The sequence below is a fragment of the Scyliorhinus torazame genome, chromosome X (assembly GCF_047496885.1).
Source record: "Scyliorhinus torazame isolate Kashiwa2021f chromosome X, sScyTor2.1, whole genome shotgun sequence".
Classification (NCBI taxonomy): domain Eukaryota; kingdom Metazoa; phylum Chordata; class Chondrichthyes; order Carcharhiniformes; family Scyliorhinidae; genus Scyliorhinus; species Scyliorhinus torazame.
The window spans coordinates 22,819,657-22,843,162 of NC_092738.1; the positions used below are offsets into that span (position 1 = coordinate 22,819,657).

Sequence of the window (23,506 nt, forward strand, 5' to 3'; positions counted from 1 at the left end):
CTGGAACCCAGATGGCACTGCCAGGTGGGCACTCAGATGGCACTTCCAGAGTGCCATGCTGGCAGTGCCATGGTGCCACCCTGCCTGGAGGCCGAACACCCAGGGGTCTCTGATCACCTGGGGGACACCCCCCCCACCCACCCCAGGACAGTTCCACCTGGTCCCCATTTGTTGGGACCAGCACTGAGCGTTGCGTCCATCAGGAATCCCAGGGGAGGCCTCTCTCGGGGTCTACCCTCCATGTCTTGCCCCGATTCCGGCGGGATGCGGCCTGTAGATCCTGCCCCAGATCTTTTCTTTTCCCCGCAGGAAGTGGAGGTCACAAGCTCGGCCAACATTCATTGCCCATCCCTTTTTCTTTTAGAAAATGTTTCAGTGAAGCATGTTCAGTTCCACACATTAACATCTCTTAAACAACCGCGAGGGCCGCCACACGCAAAGAAAGAAGGAACAACCTACAGAACAACACCCCCTACTCCCCCCGCTCTATTCCCTAGCTGCTCGTTAACTAAGTTCTATGTCCCGTTGTAACATTGCCAAGCCTCCTATTTCCCCCCCTTCCCCTCCCCCCCCCCTTACTGCTGACGTTCAATTTTCCTTGAAGTCGTCTATGAACGGCTGCCATCTCTGAGCGAACCCTTGAGTTGTTCCTCTCAAAGCAAATTAATTTCTTCCAGACTGAGCAACCCTGCCTTATTGCTGACCCACACTCCTGACTTTGGGGGCTCCGAGTCCCTCCAGCCCAGCAAAATCTGTCTCCAGGCTATCAGGGAGGAGAAAGCCAGAATATCGGCCTCCCTCCCCCCCCTTTGCCCCCGGATCTTCCGACACCCCAAATATTGTCAGTTCTGGACTCGGAGTTACCCTCCCTTCCAGGACTTCCGACATAACATCTGCAAAACATCTGCAAATCCCTGCCAGAATCCCCTCAATTTCGGACATGCCCAAAACATATGTACATGGTTCGCCGGGCTACCCCCACACCGCCCACATCTGTCCTCCACCTCCTCAAAGAACCTGCTCATCTGGGCTACCGTCATGTGGGCCCTGTGGACCACCTTGAACTGGATCAAGCTAAGTCTGGCACAGGACGAGGATGAATTGACTCTCTTTAGGGTTTTTTCCCACCGTTCGAATTCTATCTCCCCACCCAGCTCCTCGTCCCACTCTCTCTTCACATCCCTGATCGGGGCCCCCTCCCACTCCATCAACTCCTTGTATATCTCCGAGACCCTCCCCTCTCCAACCTCTGTTTTTGATATTACCTTATCTTGTAACCCCCTCAGGGGGAGGCGAGGAAAGCTAGGAATCTGCCTGCGGCCAAAATCCCGTTCCCGCCCGGCATCTCAAACTCCTCCTCTCATGCCTCCAAGGTCGGGAAACCCTCCTGAATGAATAGGTCCCCAAATCTCTCAATCCCATTGCCCATCCCTAATCACCCCTTGAGAAGGTGGTGGTGCCTTCTTGAACCGCTGCCGTCCGTGTAGTGTAGGTACACCCACTGTGCTGTTAGGGAGGGAGTTCCAGGATTTTGACCCAGTGACAGTGAAGGAACGGCCGATATATTTCCAAGTCAGGATGGTGTGTGACTCGGAGGGGAACCTCCAGGTGGTGGGGTCCCAGGTATCTGCTGCTCTTGTCCTTCTAGATGGTAGTGGGCTGCTTTGTCCTGGATGACATCAAGCTTCTTGAGTGTTATTGGAGCCACACCCATTCAGGCAAGTGGAGAGTGAAGACAATGGATTTACTCATCTGCTTCAACACTGCTGGCACAGAGTTTAACTCTTCCAGCATCTCTTCACAAGCAGCGTGTACAGTGGATATGCTGTCTCCAATAGAATCACAAATATACACCAGTCACTTGAAGGGTTTGCTGGGGGCTGCTTCATAAAAGGACCCACATCTGTTTATCTTCCAGCTCTGCTCCTCCAGCTAGGTGATGGCAGACCTAGGATCAGTATGGCCCCCATGGACCAGGTAATCACTTATCCAGGCACTCACTGAGGTTTACCCTGGCACCAGTCAATGCCTTGTGCAGTGGATAGGGTGTTGTTTAAAAAAAGATAAAAAGCAATATTGTAATTATTACACAAAAGCAGGAAACTGAGAACTATGCTGCAAATCCAGCAGCATCTGGAAGTGGCACAGTGGTTAGCACTGCTGCCTCACAGCGCTAGGGACCCGGGTTCAATCGCGGCTTTCGGTGACTGTCTTTGTGGAGTTTGCCCGTTCTCCCAGTGTGTGCGTGGGTTTCCTCCGGGTGCTCCGGTTTCCTCCCACAGTCCAAAGATGGGCCGGTTAGGTGGATTGGCCGTGATCAATTGCCCCTTAGGTTGCAAAAGATGTGCAGGTTGGGTGGGGTTACAGGGATAGGGCAGGGGAGTGGGCCTCCTAGGTCGGGTGCTTTTGCAGAGGGTCGGTGCAGACTCGATGGGCCAAATGGCCTCCTTCTGCACTGTAGGGATTCTATTCTCTGGAAACAGACAGGGAAACATTCCGGCTATGGAGATTAGTTAAACCACAATCAGAACATTTTAAAACACCAAAGGTGAGTATCCGTCACCTGAATTCAGAGGAATGATGAAATGTAACATGGATTATGCTCAGCTTTAATGAGGGTCGTTTGAATGGAGCAGCAGCAGCAGAGCTGGCACTATTATTGCTTACTGCATCAAGGTGCGGGAGAACTGGAGGTGATTTTGTTACTCCCACCTCTAGTAATCTCTGGGAGGCCAATGTAAGGAATCACACTGCGGGATGCAGGATGCAAGTGGTTATACTGCGGAATACTGCGGGGTGAGTAGGCTGCGGGATGCAACTAATCGCACTGTGGGACATGCATGGTTATTCTGCAGGATGTGGGCGATCGCACTGTGGGACTATTGGACATGGGAGGTTATAGGGAGGGTGTGAGCAATCACACTATGGGATATGAGTGGCAGGACATATTTTTGCGAGATGTGAGTGGGGTGCAAGTGGTCACACTATGGATCATCATAGAATTTACAGTGCAGAAGGAGGCCATTCGGCCCATCGAGCCTGCACCGGCTCTTGGAAAGAGCACCTACTTAAGCCCACATCTCCACCCCATCCCCGTAACCCAGTAACCTCACCTAACCTAAGGGCAATTTAGCGCGGCCAGTCCACCTAACCTGCACATTGTTGGGACTGTGGGAGGAAACCGGAGCACCCGGAGGAAACCCACGCAGACACGGGGAGAGCGTGCAGACTCCGCACAGGCAGTGACCCAAGCCGGGAATCGAACCCGGGACCCTGGCGCTGTGAAGCAACAGTGCTAATCACTTGTGCTACCGTGCCGTCAGCAAGCCACATCATTCTGGATGGGAAGCTGACTGTCTATGTGTTTTCTGGCTTTTTGTCTTCAATCAATCTGTACACTTCCATCTTATGAAACTTCTTGTGTTGAGTATTACCTCCACGAACCTGGCACCTTGAGGGCGGGTCAGAAGGCTGAGCGGATTTTCAGGTGATTCAATTTGTGAGAGAGTTTCTGGTTCTCATCAAACTCTTCGAAAGGAAGGTGTGACTTGCATTTTGTAAGTGGAGCTGAACAATGATCAAGGCGTGTTCAGGGGCGTAGTGTTAACAGAGTATTTCATCACCCAGGACTGTGCTCAAACAAGCAAAGGGCAAATTCAGCAGGAGGTGTCACCTTTCATCCCTTTTCAAGCCATTATCCTGGCTGCTGTGGTTTCGATGGCTCTTAGCAAGAAGGTAGATACAATTGCAAATCACTCCATTTTGAGAACCACTTTCAGATAAGGTCATACCACAAAATGACATGATGTGGAGGTGCCAGCGTTGGACTGTGCCCACAAAATACTTGCTGAGTGAATCATGTTATTGGTAACCTGTCTGATGTGGGTTTCAACTTACATGGGTGAGCATAGCTGTAGCGAGTTTGAAACCAGTCAGTGCTTATTGAGAGGAATCAGGGCTCAGTTTCACAACTGTCAGTAGTGAGGAATGACGGGGTCCTGGCAAATTCTAGTGTCATTGTGGAGCAGACAGAGCATTAAAAATGACCAAACTGGCATTGTTAAAACGTATACCCAGTTTGAGTAAAACTGCACTGAACTTGAAAGCAATGCACATCATCAATCTAACTTTGTCTTAGATTCCACATTGCAACAGTGACTACAACTCAACAGTCCTCCATTGGCTGGAGAGTGCGTTGGGATGCCCTGGGCTTGTGAAAGGCACCAGAAATGCATAATTTCTTTTAAAAATAACTTCCCAGCCAAGTTTAATGCATCTTTTAAATCAAGGGGAAGCCACTTCAGTGACACAAAAAGGCTGAATATTTCCCAATATGCAATCCCAGCATGGGTTGAGCAATTGTGGGCACACTCCATCTGGTTTTCTGGGGTGTGCTCCCAACTGGTGAGGATCTTCTGCCAGTCCTTCATAAAATCCAAGCTCGAAACGGTTGGAGCAACTGGTCTTGAAAGGACCGTCGTGTTCTTTGTGTTGTTAATTCTAGGATTATCATAGAATTTACAGAGCAGAAGGAGGCCATTCAGCCCATCGAGTCTGCACCGGTTCTTGGAAAGAGCACCCTACCCAAGGTCAACACCGCCACCCTATCCCCATAACCCAGTAACCCCACGGGCAATTTTGGACACTAAGGGCAATTTATCATGGCCAATCCACCTAACCTGCACATCTTTGGACTGTGGGAGGAAACCGGAGCACCCGGAGGAAACCCACGCAGACACGGGGAGAACGTGCAGACTCCGCACAGACAGTGACCCAAGCCAGAATCGAACCTGGGACCCTGGAGCTGTGAAGCAATTGTGCTAACCACAAGGCTACCGTGCTGCCCCCAATGGTTGGTTGGCGTAGTGTTCACAAAGACCACAAATAACTTTAACTTGAACAAAGCTATAAATTTATTAACACTGCTTAATTGGATTCGACACTTACACCTATATAATACACATTTGATAATAAACATATAACCTACACTCATCTACTACTAATTGCTACACTATAACGAAAAGCGACAGTGATTGGAGACTCAATGGTGAGGGAAACTGATAGGAAACAGAGAGGGTGCAGAAGAGATTTACCAGAATGTTGCCTGGTATGGAGGGCATAAGCTATGAGGAGCGATTGAATAAACTCGGTTTGTTCTCACTGGAACGAAGGAGGTTGAGGGGCGACCTGATAGAGGTATACAAAATTATGAGGGGCATAGACAGAGTGGATAGTCAGAGGCTTTTCCCCAGGGTAGAGGGGTCAATTACTAGGGGGCATAGGTTTAAGGTGAGAGGGGCAAAGTTTAGAGTAGATGTACGAGGCAAGTTTTTTACGCAGAGGGTAGTGGGTGCCTGGAACTCACTACCGGAGGAGGTAGTGGAGGCAGGGACGATAGGGACATTTAAGGGGCATCTTGACAAATATATGAATAGGATGGGAATAGAAGGATACGGACCCAGGAAGTGTAGAAGATTGTAGTTTAGTCGGGCAGTATGGTCGGCACGGGCTTGGAGGGCCGAAGGGCCTGTTCCTGTGCTGTACATTTCTTTGTTCTTTGTTCTTTGTTCTTTGGTCGCGATCGAGACTCCCGGAAGGTATGTTGCCTCCCGGGTGCCCGGATGTCTTGGATCGTGTCTACAGGATTCTTAAGGGGGAGGGGGAGCAAGCAGAAGTGGTGGTGCACATTGGCACCAACGACATAGCTAAGAAAAGGGATGAGATGGGGCAGCACGGTGGCGCAGTGGTTAGCACTGAGCCTCACGGCGCCGAGGTCCCAGGTTCGGTCCCGCCTCTGGGTCACTGTCCGTGTGGAGTTTGCACATTCTCCCCGTGTCTGCGTGGGTCTCGCCCCCACAACCCAAAGATGTAGGTGGATTGGCCACGCTAAATTGCCACTTAATTGGAAAAAATGAATTGGGTACTCTAAATTTATTTTTAAAAAAGAAAAGGGATGAGGATCTAAAAAGTGATTTTAGGGAGTTAGGTTGGAAGCTAAAGAGCAGGACAAGCAGAGTAGTGATCTCAGGATTGCTACCGGTGCCACGTGCAAGTGAGGCAAGGAACAGAGAGCAAGTGCAGCTGAACACGTGGCTACAGGGCTGGTGCAGGAGGGAAGGCTTCAGATATGTGGATCATTGGGATATCTTCTGGGGAAGGTGGGACCTGTACATGAAGGATGGATTGCACCTAAACTGGTGGGGCACCAATATCCTGGGTGGGAGGTTTGTGAGAACACTTCGGGAGGGTTTAAACTAGCTTGGCAGGGGGTTGGGAACCAGAGCTATGGATCAGAGGATAGGGTAGCTGTTGAACAGGCAGAAATAGTATGCAGCAAGTCTGTGAGGAAGGATAGACAGTTAATAGGGCAAAGTTGCACTCAGTGGGATGGGTTAAAGTGCGTCTGTTTCAATGCAAGGAGTGTCAGGAATAAGGGAGATAAACTTAGAGCATGGATCAGTACTTGGAACTACGATGTTGTGGCCATGACAGAGACATGGATTTCACAGGGGCAGGAATGGTTGTTAGATGTTCCGGGGGTTAGATGTTTTCAGAAGAATAGGGAGGGAGGTAAAAGAGGAGGGGGAGTGGCACTGTTAATTAGGCAGTGCATCACAGCTGCAGAAAAGGAGGTAGTTGAGGAGGGTTTGTCTACTGAGTCAGTATGGCTGGAAGTCAGAAACAAGAAAGGAGCAGTCACTTTATTGGGTGTTTTCTATAGACCCCCCAATAGCAGCAGAGAGATAGAGGAACAGATTGGGCAGCAGATCTTGGAAAAGTGCAGAAGTAACAGAGTTGTTGTCATGGGTGACTTCAACTTCCCTGATATTGACTGGAACCTCCTTAGTGCAAATGGTTTGAATGGAGCAGATTTTGTCAGGTGTGTACAGGAAGGATTCCTGACTCAATATGTAGATAGGCCGACTAGGGGGGAGGCCATATTGGACTTGGTGCTCGGCAACGAACCAGGCCATGTGTCAGGTGTCTCAGTGGGAGAGCATTTCGGTGACAGTGACCACAACTCCTTGACCTTTACCATAGTCATGGAGAGGGATAGGAACAGACAGTATGTAAAGGTATTTAATTGGGGGAGGGGAAATTATACTGCTATTAGACAGGAGCTGAGGAGCATAAAGTGGGAACAATTGTTCTTGGGGAAATGCACAACAGTAATGTGGGGATTGTTTAAGGAGCACTTGCTGCGAGTGCTGAATAGTTTGGTCCCACTGAGACGAGGAAGGAATGGTAAGGTGAAGGAGCCTTGGATGACAAGAGAAGTGGAGCTTCTAGTCAAGAGGAAGAAGGAAGCTTACGTAAGGTTGAGGAAGCAAGGATCTGACTCGGCTCTAGAGGGTTACAAGGTAACCAGGAAGGAACTCAAAAATGGACTGAGGAGAGCTAGAAGGGGACATGAAAAAGCCCTGGCGGAAGGATTAGGGAAAACCCCAAGGCGTTCTACACTTATGTGAGAAATAAGAGGATGATCAGAGTGAGAGTAAGGCCGATCAGGGATAGTGGAGGGAACTTGTGCCTAGAGTCTGAGGAGATGGGGGAGGCCCTAAATGAATATTTTGATTCAGTGTTCACTAGAGAGAGGGAACTTGTTGCCCATAAGAACAGTGTGAACCAGGTTAATAGACTCGAACAGGTTGATATTAAGGAGGATGTGCTGGAAATTTTGAAAAGCGTCAGGATAGATAAGTCCCCTGGGCCTGACGGGATATACCCAAGGTTACTACGGGAAGCGAGGGAGGAGATTGCTGCGCCGTTGGCGATGATCTTTGCGTCCTCACTCTCCACTGGAGTAGTACCGGATGATTGGAGGGAGGTGAATGTTGTTCACCTGTTCAAGAAAGGGAATAGAGAAATCCCTGGGAATTACAGACCCATCAGTCTTCCGTCTGTGGTGAGCAAAATATTGGAAAGGATTCTGACAGATAGGATTTATGATTATTTATAAGAACATGCTTTGATTAAAGATAGTCAGCATGGCTTTGTGAGGGGCAGGTCATGCCTCACAAGCCTCATTGAATTCTTTGAGGATGTGACGAGACACATTGATGAAGGTCGGGCAGTGGATGTGGTGTATATGGATTTCAGTAAGGCATTTGATAAGGTTCCCCATGGTAGGCTCATTCAGAAAGTTAGGGGGCATGTGATATAGGGAAACTTGGTTGTCTGGATACAGAATTGGCTGGCTGAAAGAAGACAGCGAGTGGTAGTGGAGGGATAGTATTCCGCCTGGAGGTCGGTGACCAGTGGTGTCCCGCAGGGATCTGCTCTGGGACCTCTGCTCTTTGTGGTTTTTATAAATTACTTGGATGAGGAAGTGGAAGGGTGCGTTAGTAAGTTTGCCGATGACATGAAGGTTGGGGGAGTTGTAGATAGTGTTGAGGGTTGTTGCAGGTTACAACAGGACATTGACAGGATGCAGAGCTGGCCTGAGAAGTGGCAGATGGAGTTCAACCTAGATAAATGTGAAGTGATTCATTTTGGAAGGTCAAATTTGAATGCTGAATACAGGGTTAAAGGCAGGATTTTTGGAAGTGTGGAGGAACAGAGGGATCTTGGGGTCCACGTACATAGATCCCTCAAAGTTGCCACCCAGGTTGATAGGGTTGTTAAGAAGGTGTATGGTGTGTTGGATTTCATTAACAGGGGGATTGAGTTTAAGAGCCGCGAGGTTTTGCTGCAGCTTTATAAAACTAGTTAGACCACACTCGGAATATTGTGTCCAGTTCTGGTCACCTCATTACAGGAAGGATGTGGATGCTTTGGAGAGGGTACAGAGGAGATTTACCAGGATGCTGCCTGGACTGGAGGGCATGTCTTATGAAGAAAGGTTGAGGGAGCGAGGGCTTTTCTCACTGGAGCGAAGAAAGCAGAGAGGTGACTTGATAGAGGTGTACAAGGTGATGAGAGGCATGGATAGAGTGGATAGCCAGAGACTTTTCCCCAGGGTGGAAATGGCTGTCACGAGGGGACATAATTTTAAGGTGATTGGAGGAAGGTATAGGGGTGATGTCAGAGGTAGGTTCCTTACACAGAGAGTGGTGGGTGTGTGGAATGCACTGCCAGCAGAGGGGGTGGAGTCAGAGTCATTAGGGACATTTAAGCGACTCTTGGACAGGCACATGGTCAGCAGTAAATTGAATGGGTGTAGGTTAGGTTGATACATACATAGATACATAGAAGATAGGAGGAGGCCTCTTGGCCCTTCGAGCCTGCTCCGCCATTCATCACCATCATGGCTGATCATCCAACTCAATAGCCTAATCCTGCTTTCTCCCCATAGCCTTTGATCCCATTCTCCACAAGTGCTCTATCCAGCCGCCTCTTGAATCTTAGATTAGGCTAAATGGTCGGCACAGCATCGTGGGCCAAAGGGCCTGTACTGTGCTGGACTGTTCTACGTTCTATATCAGGATGCTGACATCCTATCGTTGTCTGCTTACAGAGTCTTAAGAAAGTTCCAGTACCTTCTAAACCCACGACAAGTGTTCAACTTGGCCAGAGATGGTCCGAAGCTTGGGTAAGGCTGAGTGAGCTTTGAAAACATTGATCAGATCCATTTGGAATGCGTAGAAATCTCTCTTGATTCTCTGCAATGCACAAAGTGTCTGGTGAATATATTCCGGTCGGTACATCCTTGAGTGGCTATGACAAGTCTGTTGTATAACACACTATAACTGCTACTCCCTGTGAATCTTCATGAATTCCCTGTATTTATCATAGAATTTACAGTGCAGAAGGAGGCCATTCGGCCCATCGAGTCTGCACCGGCTCTTGGAAAGAGCACCCTACCCAAGGTCAACACCTCCACCCTATCCCCATAACCCAGTAACCCCACCCAACACTAAGGGCAATTTTGGACACTAAGGGCAATTTAGCATGGCCAATCCACCTAACCGGCACATCTTTGGACTGTGGGAGGAAACCGGAGCACCCGGAGGAAACCCACGCACACACGGGGAGGACGTGCAGACTCCGCACAGACAGTCACCCAAGCCGGAATCGAACCTGGGACCCTGGAGCTGTGAAGCAATTGTGCTAGCCACAATGCTACCAGGCTGCCCTACTGCTTTGTTTTTACTGCATCGCTTGTGGCTTTGTTCAAAGTCAGGGATGTTGAGAATTGAAGGCTGCCTCACGTTCATTGGAGTTATGATGGGATCGCCCGGTGAAACAGATTGACGGGGTGTTGTGCAACACCCTCAAGGTATAGGGGAGATGTCAGAGGCAGGTTCTTTACACAGAGAGTGGTGGGTGTGTGGAATGCACTGACAGCAGAGGTGGTGGAGTCAGAGTCATTCGGGACATTTAAGCGACTCTTGGACAGGCACATGGACAGCAGTAAACTGAAGGGGTGTAGGTTAGGTTGATCTTAGATTAGGATAAATGGTCGGCACAACATCGTGGGCCGAAGGGCCTGTACTGTACTATGTTCTATATATTCGCTAAGAAAGCCCAGCGTGACACGGCAACTTGAAAGGTGTCAGGTTCTGTGCTGAGTCTCAGACGGATCGGTGACTTGATCATTTCTGGGGTCGGGAGGAAAGCAATTTAGTCATCTCTGCTCCTGTCAGTGACAGGATTCATTGTGATGCTCCCCCCCCCCCCCCCCCCCCGCCATGGATAAACCGGCCATCAACACTTAGCGTGCACATCAGGAATGACCACATGTGTGAGTGTGGTAATGTGGCTGCACAAAATTCCTCTGTCTACTTTTTTTAACAAAGACTTGGACAGGTTCAAAATAAACAAATCAATCTACTTGTAAAATAGAAGTGGGGGCAGCACGGTGGCGCAGTGCTTAGCACTGTTGCCTCATGGCGCCAAGGTCCCAGGTTCGATCCCGGCTCTGGGTCACTGTCCGTGTGGAGTTTGCACATTCTCCCCGTGTCTGCGTGGGTTTTGCCCCCACAACCCAAAGGTGTGCAGGGTAGGTGGAATGGCCACGCTAAATTGCCCCTTAATTGGGAAAAAATGAATTGGGTACTCTAAATTAATTTAAACAAAAAGGTGGTGTAATTTCAACTCATTGGGTCCTGCATCAGCTGATGGAAAGGGCTTTGAAGGGCTGCACAGGGCCACTGCAAGGATGGAAATGCAATGGAAATGAGAGGGTGCATCACCACAGGGCACCGTTGGAGGTTGAACAATGGAGGGTCCAGGCACAAAATGCCACACAGTGTGTGGAGCACTTGGAATGCGCGCAATGTAAGGTGAGGAAAGGGGCTGGTTTAGCACAGTGGGCTAAACAGCTGACTTGTAATGCAGAACAAGGCCAGCAGCGCGGGTTCAATTCCCGTACCGGCCTCCCCGAACAGGCGCCGGAATGTGGCGACTAGGGGCTTTTCACAGTAACTTCATTGAAGCCTATTTGTGACAAGTGATTATTATTATTAATTTACGGGATGTGGGCGTCGCTGGCTAGGCCCAGCATTTATTGCCCATCCCTAGTTGCCCCTTGGAAGGTGGTGGTGGGCCGCCGTCTTGAACCGCTGCAGTCCCGTGTGGTGTAGGTACACCCCACAGTGCTGTTAGGGAGGGAGTTCCAAGATTTTGCCCCAGCGACAGTGAAGGAACGGCCGATATATTTCCAAGTCTGGAGTGACTTGGAGGGGAACCTCCAGGTCGTGGTTCCATGGGTTTCGATCACCCTTCTGTATCTTGTCAGTGTGACCATTCCATTAATCTGTGGAATAAGTGGTTGATTGTTCCCAGTCCTGGGTTCAGGGCAGTTGGACTCCCACCAGCGCCCCACATCGACACCAGCAAGTTCAGCACAGAGGCCAGTGCATCTGGATTTCATACCCAGAAGAACATCTATAGAAAGACCTGAATTTCTATAGCACCTTCCACAAACTCAGGTCTCCCACAAGTGCTCCAAAGCCAATGTAGCATTGTTTTGATGTGTAGACAGGGCCTGCACTTAATGTCTCATCAAAAGATGGCGGACGCGATTTAACAAGATGGGAACAATGTCCCATCGCGAGTGCGTTCAGCTGTGTGTTCCCCGGCGCTTGCAACACCGAGAAACAAAGCGTTATCGAACAACACTCGGGTTAGATTGGGGGCTTCAGTAGGGAACGCTCGGCGAGGCTGCACATAGCCCCGTTTTGTGCGCTGAGGAGCCCCGCTCCCTGGAACACCTCAGTGTAGCGAGAGATCGGGACGCCATTTTTAAATGGCGTCCCAGTCTCTGGAGCCCCCGACCCCTCCCGAGCCCCAACGCACTATGAGGGGGCCCCCTGGGCCCTCCGTAACACCCCAACATCTGTGTGCAGACCACCCCCCTGCCCAATTGCCACCACATGAAAATGCCAGTGCCAACCTGGTACTCTGGCAGTGCCACCTGGGTACCAACCTGGAACTGCCAGGGTGCCAGGCTGGTGTTGCCAGGGTACCCAAGTGGCACCAGGAGTGCCAAGACACCACCCTTGCCAAAGGGCATGCACATGAGGGCCTGCAGTCCCCTAGGAGACTCCCACCAGCACCGTTCCATCTCCCCGTTTGTTTGTTTTTTCAAAAAAATATACTTTATTCATAAAATCTATCATAAACATTACAGAACATTTCGAATTGTCTTGACTGTACATTTCCATCAGAGTTACACATTCCCTTGACTTTCTTCCATTCAATTTTGATAACCTTACACACATATCGCTCTTTACGTTACAATTCCTTCTTAAACATTTACATTGTCATGTTTCTTTTATACATTGGAGTGTTAATGACCCAGACCGAGGGGGGTTTACACTGTTACCCGCCCCTCTGTGTACATTTGCTGGAAAGACCTTACACTGTGGTCTTTCCCCATTGCGCCTTGACGGCAGCTGCCCCAAGCATCTGCTCCCCGTTTGTGGAGACCAGTACTAAACAGCGCTCGCCCGAGATCCCCGAGGCAAATCCCAAAGCCTCAGGTACCTCAGGAATCTGCACATTAGAGTCAGAATAGCTGCCTCGCTCTAATGTGCAGATTTACCCAAACGTGATCCCGCCCACAATTAGATCACGTGAGGTGTTGCGAGCTGGGACGATCCTGGGAGTGGGGTCTCCCGGCTTCGTTTGGCCACGTTGCGCCGCGGCGAGCTGCTTTTCGTGCGCAGCGCGGCTGTTCAATTGTACCCGGCATCTCTGACAGTGCAGCTCTCCTTTAGTACTGCATAGCTCTGTCAGCTTTGATACTGGGCTCATGTTGTTAGAGTGGGACCTGAACTCCCTGGCGCTGATCTACTCAGCTAGTTGCCAGGCAGGAAATCCAGAAGACCACATTGAAGAAAACAAATGATCAGAAAAAAGGTGAAACCTGTTCTTTTCCTGGGGCTCTGTATTTATTTCAAAGCTGTTTGTCCCCAACACCTTCCTGTTCTGAAAGGTTAACTCTGTTTCTCCCTCCACACAGATGCTGCCTGATTTGCTGATTGTATCCAGTGTTTTCTATTTTAATTGAATACTTTTGTCTGGTTATGTACATTACATTATGTTCACATAATGTAACTTCTATTTTGGGAATGTCGCACTGATGAAGGTGAGTTTAAGCTTAAGTCGGGTGCTCTTTCCATGAGCTGGTGCAGATTCGATGGGCTGAATGGCCTCCTTCTGCACCATAAGTTCTATGATTAAACAGCAACAAACTATCTAATATTGCACATTGCTGATTAAAACAGGCGACAGAATATGTAAACTTGTTGACGTGCAATTTGTCGATTGTCAGCATCCTGGAAATTATCAGCCCGTATATTTAATTATTCTAACTGGTTATACAGACAGAGAAAGGAAATTAAGCTTAATGCAGTCAGTGTTAGACACTCACCATAATTTCCAGCCTATGACTTATTGCCCCAGGTCAGTAATTCCTTCCTCAGGTGAATCGGAGTGCGACACGCCATCTTTTACTGCCACCTAGTGGAGATGTTTCAATTCAGCTCCAAAATCTGTTATTGTTGGATTCATTAAAATGCTTGGCTCAAATTTCCCTCTAAACCATTAGAACCGAGACATGAATCCACTAATTTTAAACTCCTTGACAGCCCCTTTTAAACAGCAGGGAGACAAATTTAGCATTTACACTAAAACGGATGATATGGTCGCTTTTTTAAAAATTAGTTCATGGGATGAGAGTGTCGGTGGCTAGAGCAACATTTATTACCCTTTCCTCGTTTGCCTTGAGAAGGTGGTGATGAGCTGCCTTCATGAACCACTGCAGTCCATGTAGTATAGGTACACCAACCGTGCTGTGAGGAAAGGTGTTCCATTATTTTTTTAATCCAGGGACAGTGAAGAAACGGAAATATAGTTCCAAGTCAGAATGGTGTGTGGCTTCAAAGGGAACAAAGAACAAAGAAAAGTACAGCACAGGAACAGGCCCTTCGGCCCTCCAAGCCCGTGCCGACCATGCTGCCCGACTAAACTACAATCTTCTACACTTCCTGGGTCCGTATCCCTCTATTCCCATCCTATTCATGTATTTGTCAAGATGCCCCTTAAATGTCACTATCGTCCCTGCTTCCACCACCTCCTCCGGAGTAGCGAGTTCCAGGCACCCACTGCCCTCTGCGTAAAAAACTTACCTTGTACATCTCTTCTAAACCTTGCCCCTCGTACCTTAAACCTATGCCCCCTAGTAATTGACCCCTCTACCCTGGGGAAAAGTCTCTGACTATCCACTCTGTCTATGCCCCTCATAATTTTGTAGACCTCTATCAGGTCGCCCCTCAACCTCCGTCGTTCCAGTGAGAACAAACCGAGTTTATTCAACCGCTCCTCATAGCTAATGCCCTCCATACCAGGCAACATTCTGGTAAATCTCTTCTGCACCCTCTCTAAAGCCTCCACATCCTTCTGGTAGTGTGGCGACCAGAATTGAACACTATACTCCAAGTGTGGCCGAACTAAGGTCCTATACAGCTGCAACATGACTTGCCAATTTTTATACTTAATGCCTCGGCCAATGAAGGCAAGCATGCCGTCTGCCTTCTTGACTACCTTCTGCACCTGTGTTGCCCCTTTCAGTGAGCTGTGGACCTGTACACCTAGATCTCTCTGACTGTCAATATTCTTGAAGGTTCTACCATTCATTGTATATTCCCTACCTGCATTAGACCTTCCAAAATGCATTACCTCACATTTGTCCGGATTAAACTCCATCTGCCATCTCTCCGCCCAAGTCTCCAAACAATCTAAATCCTGCTGTATCCTCATCGCTATCCGCAATTCCACCAACCTTTGTGTCGTCTGCAAACTTACTAATCAGATCAATTACATTTTCCTCCAAATCATTTATATATACTACAAACAGCAAAGGTCCCAGCACTGATCCCTGCAGAACACCACTGGTCACAGCCCTCCAATTAGAAAAGCATCCTTCCATTGCTACTCTCTGCCTTCTATGACCTAGCCAGTTCTGTATCCACCTTGCCAGCTCACCCCTGATCCCGTGTGACTTCACCTTTTGTACTAGTCTACCATGAGGGACCTTGTCAAAGGCCTTATTGAAATCCATATAGACAATATCCACTGCCCTACCTACATCAATCATCTTTGTGACCTCCTTGAAGAACTCTATTAAGTTAGTGAGACACGACCTCCACTTCACAAAACCGTACTGCCTCTCACTAATACGTCCATTTGCTTCCAAATGGGAGTAGATCCAGTCTCGAAGAATTCTCTCCAGTAATTTCCCTACCACTGAAGTAAGGCTCACCGGCCTGTAGTTCCCTGGATTATCCTTGCTACCCTTCTTATACAAAGGAACAACATTGGCTGTTCTCCAGTCCTCCGGGCCATCACCTGAAGACAGTGAGGATCCAAAGATTTCTGTCAAGGCCTCAGCAATTTCCTCTCTAGCCTCCTTCAGTATTCTGGGGTAGATCCCATCAGGTCCTGGGGACTTATCTACCTTAATATTTTTCAAGACGCCCAACACATCGTATTTTTGGATCTCAATGTGACCCAGGCTATCTACACACCCTTCTCCAGACTCAACATCTACCAATTCCTTCTCTTTGGTGAATACTGATGCAAAGTATTCATTTAGTACCTCGCCCATTTCCTCTGGCTCCACACATAGATTCCCTTGCCTATCCTTCAGTGGGCCAACCCTTTCCCTGGCTACCCTCTTGCTTTTTATGTACATGTAAAAAGCCTTGGGATTTTCCTTAACCCTATTTGCCAATGACTTTTCGTGACCCCTTCTAGCCCTCCTGACGCCTTGCTTAAGTTTCTTCCTACTTTTCTTATATTCCACACAGGCTTCGGCTGTTCCCAGCCTTCTAGCCATGACAAATGCCTCCTTTTTCTTTTTGACGAGGCCTACAATATCTTTCGTTATCCAAGGTTCCCTAAATTTGCCGTATTTATCCTTCTTCCGCACAGGAACATGCCGGTCCTGAATTCCTTTCAACTGACATTTGAAAGCCTCCCACATGTCAGATGTTGATTTGCCCTCAAACATCCGCCCCCAATCTATGTTCTTCAGTTCCCGCCTAATATTGTTATAATTAGCCTTCCCCCAATTTAGCACATTCACCCGAGGACCACTCTTATCCTTGTCCACCAGCACTTTGAAACTTACTGAATTGTGGTCATTGTTCCCGAAATGCTCCCCTACTGAAACTTCTACCACCTGGCCGGGCTCATTCCCCAATACCAGGTCCAGTACCGCCCCTTCCCTAGTTGGACTGTCTACATATTGTTTTAAGAAGCCCTCCTGGATGTTCCTTACAAACTCTGCCCCATCTAAGCCCCTGGCACTAAGTGAGTCCCAGTCAATATTGGGGAAGTTGAAGTCTCCCATCACCACAACCCTGTTGTTTTTACTCTTTTCCAAAATCTGTCTACCTATCTGCTCCTCTATCTCCCGCTGGCTGTTGGGAGGCCTGTAGTAAACCCCCAACATTGTGACTGCACCCTTCTTGTTCCTGATCTCTACCCATATAGCCTCACTGCCCTCTGAGGTGTCCTTCCGCAGTACAGCTGTGATATTCTCCCTAACCAGTAGCGCAACTCCGCCTCCCCTTTTACATCCCCCTCTATCCCGCCTAAGCTGAATCAGGCTGAGCCGTGCACAGGAGTAGGTGGAATTCACCCTACAAAGGGCCTCAATCCACACAACCTCAACCAGAATGGGTCCCAGCTCCTCCTCCCACTTCACCTGCCGCAGCGAAGCAACTTCCATTGACAAAAAACAAAAACGGAAAATACTGGACAATCACACAGGTCTGATAGCATCTGTGGAGAGAGAAGGGAGCAAACGTTTCGAATCTGGGTGACTTTTGTCAAAGCTAGAGAGAACTGGAAATGCTGTCAGATTTACACTGTAGTGGGGGGGCATGGGGCTGGATAAGGGGCCAGCGATAGGTCCAGCCCAACCGCTCCACTCCCCCCAACAAAGGATCCTTATCCGTTTTCAAAATGAGGGCGATGGAGGCCTGCGAGAGTATATCGGGCAACGATCCCTGCGTTAGAGAATCATTGAATATATCTACTATCAATGGCACCAACTGGTCCGCAAATGTCTAATCAAACTCAATGGGAAACCCATCAGGGGCCAGCGACGTCTTTGCATCAGCCCAATCCCCCTCAGTACCTCAGAACACAATGGCACCAACTCCTCCCTACTCTCTCTCTCCACCACCAGGAAGGACAACCCGTCTAAAACCTTCCGCCATGTCCGACCCACTCCCGTGGGCTCTGACCTATAAAGATCCCAATAGAAAGCTTCAAAGCTTCAAACACCGCATTAATCTCCCTCGGAGCGAAAACCAAGCTGCCGCCCCAGTCCTCGATCTGTACGATCTCCCGGGAAGTCGCCTCAACTGGTGAGCCAAGGGGCGGCCTGTTTTCTTCCCGTGCTCATAACCCACCCCCCTCGAACGCCGCAGCTGGCCCACAACCTTCCCCATGGACATCAGGTCAAACTGCATTTGCAGCTGCTTCCTAGTTGCCAGTAACTCCGGAGTAGGGTCCTCCGAATAACGGCGATCCGTTTCCAATATCGCCCCCACCAGTCGCTGCCGTTCCGCTCTCACAGTCCTGTCTAGGTGCGCTCTGTAAGAGATTATCTCCCCTATCACCACCGGCTTAAGGGCCTCCCATAGTGTGGAGGGAGAGATTGAGTTGTTCCTGGTAAACCTAATATATTCCCCCCCCACCATAAAGGCCTGAAGCACCTTCGCCACCCGAGAGACAGCCAGAGACTTAGGCCTAGACTGCTCCATTGCTCTCGACCTCTTCACTGGGCCACCCAACCCTCTTACATTCCAGGTGAACAACCGAATTGTGGGTCTCTCCCAGCCCCCACCCCCCCCGCCGCCCCCCCCCCCCCCCCCCTTCCCAGAGTCAGCCATTTCCACCATCAGGGACGACCAAATAAATATTCAAAGGGAACAGGCCCTCCCATGATGGCCACCAACCCCATCCTCTGAGCAAAACAAAGGCACTCCTATTGCCACCATCAGCAAACTAACCCCTCCCCCCCACCCCATGCTCCCACCCACTACTCCTCCCAAATACACAAACTGAAACCAAACCCAAGGTCCAAATCCCCTACCCCCACACTCCAACCCTAAGCTCGCCAAACCTGACCAAACTGGTCATGCTTATTAACAAAGGTGTTTGCTTCCTCCGATGCCTCAAAGTAATCATCCTTGGACTCATCCGTGACCCATAACCTTGCCAGGTACACCGCCCCGAACCAAACTCCCTTCTTGTTCAGAACGGCCTTAACCTTATTAAAGGCTGCCCGCTTCCTCGCCATCTCAGCCCCCAAGTCCTGGTAAATCCTCAGGAGGTTTCCTTCCCACTTCGAGTCACTGTGATCTTTGGCCCACTTTAGGGCCCTCTCTTCTCCCAAAAGTTATGGAACCGAACGATGATCGCTCGAGGTGGCTCATTCGGCTGAGGTTTCTGCTCTGGAGAAGGGGGGGGGGGCTGGTTACCACCGCAGCCCAGCATCTTCCCGAACATCTGTAACAGATATACAGTGGGATTTGGGCCCTCCACCCCCTGCGGCAACCCCACGACTCTGAGGTTCTGCTTTCTCGACCGATTTTCAAGATCATCGACCTTTGCCTTCAATCGCTTTGCCACCAGCACCATCTCGGCCTCCAATGTAGCAAGCGGCTCACCTTGCCTCGTCAGTGCCTTCTCCACACCCTCTAACACCTCGCCATGCTTCTTTACTGCCTCGGCGGTCTCACCAGGTTTCACCCGGACCGGGCCCAGTGCTTCCTCGATCGATTTATGCAGACTCTCCGACACCAACTTCCACTGTTGTCGAAATGTTTTTCAAACTCCTTTGCAAGCACGCCCAAGAGCATTCTGCTGTTATCAGGGTGGTCGTCATCGGCAATCCTACCGGCACCATTTTCTCTGCTGAGGAACAGCGCAAAGCCTCCGAGTCTGCTGAGGAATTGTCTACTGTCGGTTTCTTACTTCCTTTCCTTGCCTTTTTGACATGCGTTCAGTGCAGGAACCCTATAGTACTGATCCAGAGTGCTTTCCTGCAAAAATCTCTCCTGCAAAAGCAGGCAGAAAGGCCTAAAAATCCCAGATCCTGGTCGGAGCTACCTAAGTAGAGACCTCTCCCTCACAAGCCACCACCGGAAGTCCCCAAATGTACTTCATTAGCGGTCACTGTGAAGTGCGCTTGGTAGTCCTGGGGCTGGATTCTCCGAACCTCGGCGGTGAAATTACGATCGGCGCAATGGACGTTTACGCCGAAATCCGGTCCAATGCTGCAACCGCAATTCATGCGCACGTGGTCTACGCGGCGTGGGTAGGGGGCTATTGACAGACGCCCCCGCGGCGATTCTCCCAGGAAAACTGGCCGAGTTCCTGACAGCATGGTTCGAACCACGTTTTGCCTGTCGGGAACGGCTGGTGGTGGCTGCGGACTCATTCCGCGGCCGCCCTGGGGGGCGGGGGATCCTTCACTGGGGGGTGGTCTCACAGACGGCCAGGCAAGCGATCGGGCGGCACCAATCCGTGGGCACGCGCAATCTCAGGGGGACCTACTTCATTCATCGTGGTCCGCGGTGCGAGTCCGCCATCGTACACGGGGCGGCCGCCGATGGCCGCCGATGGCTGCCGCCCTGCGCATGCGCGAACTTCCGACCGGACGTGCAGGGCCCCATATCCACAACCAGAGCTGCGGGAAGCACTATGGGGCCCTGCCAGCCCCCTGCAGGTAGGAGAATCGCTCAGAAAGTCCAGAGTGAAACGCCCGCGTTTTGACGCTGGCGTGGAGGCATAGCCCCATTATTGGAGAATCCCGCCCCTGATCTTTAAAGTCACTATAGAAATGCAAGTCCTTTCTGTTCACCAAGTTTTAATGACTGCACCACACCAACAGACAGTTATTGTTTGAAAGCACGCTTAACAGAAAAAGGTTCTCCATATAGCTGAAAGGAATACATAATTGCTTTGCTTTAGTCCGAACTGTTCTCGTAACCGGTTTAACAGACCGGAGAGAGAGGCAAACTGAACTTCTCACCATCTGTCCGTAAGCAGATGTGTTTTTAATTGTTTTAAAATTAGGCTATGATGGGTTTCCAAAGTCCTCAGTTTGTATGGTCCAATTTTATAAATAACTCACAGCAAACTCTATTTACAATTAACTCAGAGGGTTAGTTTATTCCACATTCAACCTCAGCCACTTGCTGGGAGAGTGTGGGGGGGGGGGGGCGGGGTGTACGTTTCTGTGTGGGGGGGAGGGTGTACGTTTCTGTATACAGACTGGTTTGATGCCTTTACAATAAAACAGACCTTGTGGAGTTGAGATGTGTTGCCAGCTGTTTGGTCAGCCGGGAGTCCTGCTGTTGCTCTTTTCAGGTTGGAGGTAATCAGCAGACTGCTTATTTGTCAGATCTCAATTGAATATAGAGATTTCAAAACGGTGACTCAAAATATGTGGCCTCTTTCCTTACAATGATTTCAAAATAGGTGTTTATCTGGTGTCTGGCTTTTGTTTTACGGCCCCTGAAAGCTTCACCATCTACGTTGAGGATTTTATTTTGGGGAGTCATTATCTGGGCTGACCCTGTGACTCCGCTAGAGGGGTAAGCATATCAAGATGCAAATGACGTCCATTTTCCCCTCAATGGTCCCCTTTTAAAATGGATTGGACTGTCCCAGATGTGAGATGGTTCTGTTAACAATTCTGGGAGACTCCTGGTTTTGTGATTGTAATATCCTTACAATGCCACAACGATGAGAGGGGAACTTCTTTCTTCTTGTAACTCTTGTTGGAAGCTTCCAGGCTAGATTGCTAACCTCGTGAGTCATGTGACCTGTAGCAGCCATCAATTGAACATAGAAAATACAGCACAGAACAGGCCCTTCGGCCCACAATGTTGTGCCGAACCTTTGTCCTAGATTAATCATAGATTATCATTGAATTTACAGTGCAGAAGGAGGCCATTCGGCCCTTTGAGTCTGCACCAGCTCTTGAAAAGAGCACCCTACCCAAACTCAACACCTCCACCCAACACCAAGGGCAATTTGGACATTAAGGGCAATTTATCATTGGCCAATTCACCTAACCCGCACATCTTTGGACTGTGGGAGGAAACCGGAGCACCCGGAGGAAACCCACGCAGACACGGGGAGGACGTGCAGACTCCGCACAGACAGTGACCCAAGCCGGAATCGAACCTGGGACCATGGATCTGTGAAGCAATTGTGCTATCCACAATGCTACCGTGCTGCCCTTAAGAACAAATAAATCTACACTATATAATTTTACCGTAATCCATGTACCTATCCAACAGCTGCTTGAAGGTCCCTAATGTTTCCGACTCAACTACTTCCACAGGCAGTGCATTCCATGGTTCAGCAAAAGTGGTTCAGCAAAAGTGCACTGTAAAATAACAAAAAAGAATAAAAGTTTGATGCACATAGTTTGATCTTTTCGTGTCTTAGAGGCATGCAACCAGTGAAGCAACAAAGGTAAAAAGGTAAATAGAGCAAGCTGCACTGCAGTATATTCTGAGATATGTTCTTCTGAATGCTTCATTAAGTCTGATGTAGTTCTAAGTCATCTCCCCGTGTCTGCGCGGGTTTCCTCCGGGTGCTCCGGTTTCCTCCCACAGTCCAACGATGTGCAAGTTAGGTGGGTTGGCCATGCTAAATCGCCCCTTAGTGTCCAACGGTTAGGTGGGGTTACTGGGTTATGAGGATAGGGTGGAGGCGTGGGCTTAAGAAGGATGCTCTTTCCAGGGATGGTGCAGACTTGATGGGCTGAATGGCCTCCTTCTGCACTGTAAATTCTATGATTTTATGTGGACCAGGAGGTCACAGATTTTATCCCCATATTTTGCTGATCTTAGCTTTTTGACAAGAGGAGCTCTACAGTTGGAGTCAGGGTTTAACGAGGATTGAATCAGTTGTATCACTAACCAGTGACCCCCCACCCCGTTGCTGAGAATGAGTGGGTTCTGTTGCATGGTGATGGAGTAACCTGCTTTCACTTGAAGATCAAATTACAGCATATGACCATAAATGGCTTAGCTGAAGTGAGGCATTTGATGTCAGTACCTGAAGTTACTTAAAATGGAGGCAGAAAAGGGTGGCACGGTGGCGCAGTGGTTAGCACTGCTGATTCACGGCGCCGAGGACCCAGATTCGATCCCGGCACTGGGTCATTGTCCGTGTGGAGTTTGCACATTCTCCCCGTGTCTGCGTGAGTCTCACCCCCACAACCCAAAGATGTGCAGGGTAGGTGGATTGGCCACGCTAAATTGCCCCTTAATTGGAAAGAAAATTGGGTACTCTAAATTTTTTCAAATGGGAGGCAGAAAATATTTGAAATCAAGTCCATTAAAATGCATGCGGAATGGGGAGACGACACCAGTAATGTGCTTTTGTAGTGCATTCAATGTAGAAAAGCATCTCAAGCTGCTTCTCAAGAGGCAGCACCAAACAGAAGGGTGGCTGTCAAAATGTGGTCAAAGAGGAGAGGGAGAGGAAGAGGCAGAGAGATTTAGGGAGGGAATTGCAGAATATAGGGTCCAGACGGCTAAGGCATGACCACAAATAGGGAGATGCACAAAAGGGCAAGAGTTGTTCCAATGGAGAATTTGGCAGGAGAGTAACAGAGGGCGGAAGGAAGTGTTGGGTCAATGTTTGCAGCATGCCAGATATAACATTTGGGAGCTGGTGCAGACACGATGGGCCGAATGGCCTCCTTCTGTGCTGTAAAGTTCTATGATTCTATGATTTAATATTGTCTGGCTTTTCCGACCGTAATCCTATCTTGTTGCCATCGTCTCTATTGGCTTCCCTGCACTCCAGTCAAACAATACTGTTTCAAATTGAAGGGTACAGCCGAGCCTTTTCAGTGTATGGCATCCTGTGTAAAATACACACTCCAGTGACGTCTGTGATTATCCGAGGACAATGAAGACTGCCGCTGGACTGAAATGGGAGGAAGTTATCATTCAGCAAAGCTCAGACATGTCTGTCGTTACCAACCATCCCCAGCACAATGAAATAAAAATGA

General features: G+C 49.3%; 1 long non-coding RNA gene across 1 annotated transcript in view; it reads right to left on the reverse strand.

The window, feature by feature from the left end:
* Positions 1-4,920: 4,920 nt before the first annotated feature.
* Positions 4,921-23,506, reverse strand: part of LOC140405394 (uncharacterized) — a 149,874-nt gene continuing 131,288 nt past the window's right edge. The window contains exons 2-3 of the long non-coding RNA XR_011938606.1: positions 21,766-21,865; positions 4,921-9,602 (exon numbers count right to left, since the gene is read on the reverse strand). This is a non-coding gene — a long non-coding RNA (uncharacterized lncRNA). The remainder of the gene's footprint in view (positions 9,603-21,765; positions 21,866-23,506) is intronic.